Here is a 5,319-nt window from a genome sequence, read left to right on the forward strand (position 1 = left end):
CAGGACTGAGCATAGTGGGATCTAGGTAGGAGGTCCCAGGCTCTGCCTGAAAGCTGAGAAGGCTTTCCAGAGAAAGAACTGAAAACTAGGTCTTCAGCCAGGCATGGTAGCTCACATCTGTAATGCTAGCACTGTGGGAGACCGAGGTGGGTGGATTGCTTCAGATTGTAGTAGGGCGAGATAAGGACCATCAGACTCAAATTAGAATTTCAAAAAGGAGTCTTTTATTAACCACAGTGCTGTCTCAGCAAAGTCTGATGCAGACTAAGTGAGAAAGCATTGAGGGGTCTGAAGTTGGTTTTTTTCTAGTCTGAAAGTTGGCAAAGGGCCAAACAGGTGGGCTAAAAATTAGCGATTAGAAGCAAAAAGAAAGTTGGCAAAAGAAGCAAAAAGCGAGCATGGGGTCACGATGACCTCTTTTACAGAAGTGAACCTTGCAATTTAACGGATTAGCAGATAGGTAACATAAAGGTCACATAAAGCAGATCTGGCAATTAGTGAATAAGTAAAACAATTTGTCATAGCACTTAGCTCGTTAACTCTTATTATGACAGTACTTGGTCCATTCCTTCTTACCTTGTCCTGTTCCAGCTGGACAGATCTAAGAGTAATGGTGCCTGTCATCATTTCAGAGTTATGGTATTCTCATCTTTTTGTCCTTTCATCTTTTATCCTACACAGCCCCCTAGCGCAAGTCATTGGTGGGCAGTATCCTTTACTTATGGGGGTGATGAGGCTATTGGCACCCATCTCAAGATCAGGAGTTAAAGATTAGGCTGAGCAAGAGTGAGATCTCATTTCTACTCAAAGTAGAAAAACTAGCTGGGCACTGTGGTGGGTAACTATAGTCCAAGCTACTTGGGAGGCAGAGGCGAGAGGATTGCTTGTGCCCAGAGGATTGCTTGTTTGAGGTTGCTGTGAGCTATGATGACATGCCACTGTACCCAGGGTGACAAAGTGACACTCTGTCTTAAAAAACAAAAACAAACAAAAAAAATACCCTGGGTCTTCAAAATAAAGCCAGGCTTTATTTTGTAAACCTAAGCCAAGACCTCCTGGGGACCCTGAAATTTCCCATAGGCCTGTCCTCAGCCCAGCCTCAGGGACCTGCCAGAGAAGGACAGTGCAGTGACAGGAATTCTGCTGGCCCTGTGGTTGTTTACCATCCTGAGAGGGGCTTTGAAGCCAGCTGGCCGCTCAAGGGCCTCATCTTCTGCCCTAGTTCTGCACATAGCTTGGATCCCCCTCCATGTGAACTTTTCAAGCCTGATGGCCCTTGGGGTTAAGGCTCTTTGGCTCTGGGCATTTCTGAAGTTTCAAGAGACTTAATGCCAGCTTCTACTGCAAGTGAGTCTCCCAGAATAAACCCGTCAGTCCCATAGCCACTGCTTTGTTTTATTTGATTGATTTTAAGAGTCTCGGTCTCACTCTGAAACCTGGGCTAGAATGCAGTGGCAGCATTATAGCTCACGGCAGTCTCCAACTCCTGGGGTGAAGGTATCCTCCTGCCTTGGCCTCTGGAGTACCTGGGGCTACAGGCATGAGCTACTGAGTCCAGTTGCCCTTATTTTTAATGGAGGTATTATTAATATATCACATAACTTACCCATTTAAAATGTACAGTTCAGCTGGGCATAGTGGCTTATGTCTATAATCCTAACACTCTGGGAAGCACAGACAGGAGGATGGCTTGAACTCAAGAGTTTAAGACCAGCCTGAGCAAAAGTGAGAACCTTATTTCTACTAAAAATAGAAAAATTATCCAGATGTCCTGAAAGGTGTCTATATTCTCAGCTACTCAGGAAGCTGAAAGGCAAGAGGATCGCTTGTAGCTGGGACTACAGGCATCTGCCACAGCACAAGGCTGTTTTTAGAGATTGGGTCTTGCTCTTGCTCAGGCTGGTCTCAAACTCCTGAGCTTAAGCAATTCACCTCCCTTGCCTTCTAGAGTGCTAAGATTACAGGTGTGACCCACCATGCCCAGGCACAGTTCAATGATTTTTTTTTTTTTTTTGAGACAGACTCAAGCTGTCGCCCTCCATAGAATGCCATGGCATCACAGCTCACAGCAACCTCAAGGTCTTGGGCTTAAGCGATTCTCTTGCTTCAGCCTCCCAAGTAGTTGGGACTACAGGTGCCTGCCGCAACACCTGGCTTTTTTTTTTGTTACAGTTATTATTTAGCTGGTCTGGGTTGGGTTCAAACCCATCAGCCTGGGTGTATGTGGCTGGTGCCGTAACCACTGTGCTACAGGTACTGAGTCATGGTTCAATGATTTTAAGTATCTGCACAGAGTTGTGCAATCACTACCATGGCCAGTTTTAGAACATTCTCATCACCCTAAGAGGAAGTTCTGTCCCTATCAGCAGTCATTCCCCACCCCCCTACTCATCGAACCCTCAGATCCTCTTCCTGTCTCTGTGTGTATCTGTCTGTTCTGAACATTTTATATAAGTGGAATCACACACTGCATGTTCTTCTGTTCTCTCACTGAGCATGAAGTCTTCAAGATCATCCACATGTGGCCTGTCAGAGCCCTTTTCTTTTTTCATGGCTGAGTGATATTCCATTGTATGACTGCATCACATTTTGTTTATCCTTTTATCTGTTGAAAGACATTTGAGTTGTCCAACTTTTTAGCCTGTGTGAATCTGCTACTGTGAACATTTGTATACAAGTTTTTGTGCAGACATGAGTTTTCATTTTTCTTGGGCATATATCCAGGAGTGCAATTGCTGGGTTAAATATTATATGTTCAAGGACCTTTTGAAGAACAGCTGGGTTGTGTTCCCAATTGTCCCATCATTTTGAGAATTCAGCTGCTGTGTATGGCAGTTTCAGTTTCTCACAAGAAAACCTATTATCAGCTCAGCGCCTGTGGCTCAAGTGGCAGCAATATACACCTAAGGTGGTGGGTTCGAATCCAGCCCGGGCTCGCCAAACAACAATGATGGCTGCAACCAAAAAATAGCCAGGCGCTGTGGTGGGTGCCTGTGGTCCCAGCTACTTGGGAGGCAGAGGCAGGAGACTTGCTTGAGCCTAGGAGTTGGAGGTTGCTGTGAGCTGCGATGCCACAGCACTCTACCCAGGGGGACAGCTTGAGGCTCTGTCTCAAAAAAAAGAAAGAAAACTTATTATCTACCTTTTTTGTATCTTAGGGATGTAGTGACTGATCCTTCTTAGGAAGGTGGTGACTGATTTGCATTTCCCTGGCAGCTAATGACATTGAGATCTTTTCATGTATTTATTGGCCATTTGTTTATCTTCTTTGGAGAAATGTGTATTTGAATCCTTTGTCCATTGTTAAATTGGGTTATCTGCCTTTTAATTTGGGTTTTTTTTTGTTTTGTTTTGTTGTGGTGGTGGTTGTTTTTCATTTAAGACAGAGTTTCACTAAGTCGCCCTCAGTAAAGTCATGTGCTGTCATAGCTCACAACAACCTCAAACTCTCGGGCCTAAGTGATTCTCTTGCTTCAGCCTCCCAAGTAGCTGGGACTACAGGTGCCTACCACAACCCCCGGCCATTTTCTTTTTCTTTTTTTTTAAGGGTATCAAATGATTTTATTATAAAACTTCACACCATTCTAACAAATACAAAGACTCACTAGCTCTTGCAGAATAGGAAGCAGCCCTGGACAGAGAACCTGCAACTGTTTCTCCTCACTGCAATGTCTGAGCTTCCACACATATCCCAGGGTTCCAAGTTTTGTCACCTCTTATAAAGGAAAGAAAACTGGCCAGAAGATTCATGTACAAGAAAGTCACAACAACTTTAAAGCTATCTGATGCTAGCTTGATTCTAGTTTGCAACTCTGAGAAATAACATCAAATAAGCATTGTTAAATACCTACTTCCCAGCTAACCTGTCATTGTTCTCTGAAATTATCTTTGGGATTGGTTACGTTCTTTCACCGTAGCTTATTTATCTCAGAGCACAAACCCTGAAGTCCATGCACAGTCTCCATGTTCAAGTATAAAAGTCTGCTTCAGGGCTTATATCCCTGAAAGGGTTGCTGTACTGTTTCTCTCTGTAGTGTCTACAGGTGTCACACCCTTGGACAGGCCGCTCAAATGGCAGCACAATGACAGAGCAACAAAGTCAACTTCCCCACTGCCATACTTGCTCCTCATTATTCAATCTGTACACTGCCCACGGTCAAGGCTGAAATCTTGCCATCGCTGATGACCTTGACCTATCTTCATTCTGAAGTTGTACTCTTACGTAACAGAATCCACTTCTTTGCCATTAAATGGCACTTTCAAAATGTGTCAGGAATATTCTTAGGAAGTGTCCTGGGATGGAGCCTTCAGACTCTGGAGGGGGTACCGGCACTGCTGCTTTTTTCTGGGCTGCTAGGAACTCATGAATTGCTCGCCCTATTTGTAGCCTGAAGATGTGGTTTAGTTTCGGATCCACCACCTGAGAAATAATCCTGTCTACTCCAGCTTCCAACATCCCTGACTGAACCACACTCTGCTTCAGACCATTTCTCAACTGGTTTTTGTTCATTATAGGATTCCATTCCTGCTTATCCAGATGTGTTGACACAAAATTATCCACTTTCTGCCTCAGATTTTGATAAGCTGGCTTGGTGTCCATGTCCGCCAGGCAGACCTAGCAGAAGCTGTCAAACAGGCCCCAGCTCTTGAGCTGCGGGTCGCCAGGAGGCAGTGAGGCTGGGTTGATGCGGCTGCTGCTCCCGCCAGCCTCAGGTGCACCCGTCGCTGACTCAGCTGAAGCCTAGCCAACACCAGTGCCGCCCACGGCAGCCCACCGCCATGGCTGGGCCCTGGGCCTGCCACCAGAAGACCTAAGTGGCTTCTTCTCCCCCTGGCAATTTTCTGCCTGCAGTTGTCATTGTTGTCTGGCAGGCCTAGGCTGGATTTGAATCCACCAGCTCCAGTGTACGTGGCTGGCTCCCTAGCTACTGAGCCACAGGCGCCGAGCCGAACACACGATTCTTAACACAAGAAATTATTTGTTCTTTGAGATTCAAATTAAACTGCCCTCTGAGTATGTTTTCTGGGAGGAGAAGTAACTTCCTTTTGCCTAACTAAATATTTTTCTTAGTTGTGACAGGCACCTGTAGTCCCAGCTACTCCGGAGGCTGAGGCAAGAGAATCGCTTAAGCCCAAGAGTTTGAGGTTGCTGTGAGCTGTGACGCCACCGCACTCTACCCAGGTCACCAGAGTTAAAGTCTGTCTCAAAAAAAAAAAAAAAACTTTTTTATTGCGCTAAAATTTACATAATACAAAATCTACTATTTTAATTAGTTTTAAACTAGCAGTAACTTTGTTTTTGTTTTTTTTTTTTTTTTT

At 45.0% G+C, this 5,319-nt stretch overlaps 1 pseudogene; it reads right to left on the reverse strand.

The window, feature by feature from the left end:
• Positions 1-4,281: 4,281 nt before the first annotated feature.
• LOC100962558 overlaps positions 4,282-5,319 on the reverse strand; it is a 1,970-nt pseudogene continuing 932 nt past the window's right edge.

This window comes from Otolemur garnettii, unplaced genomic scaffold (assembly GCF_000181295.1).
Source record: "Otolemur garnettii isolate 467f Iridium unplaced genomic scaffold, OtoGar3 scaffold00029, whole genome shotgun sequence".
In the NCBI taxonomy this organism is placed as follows: domain Eukaryota; kingdom Metazoa; phylum Chordata; class Mammalia; order Primates; family Galagidae; genus Otolemur; species Otolemur garnettii.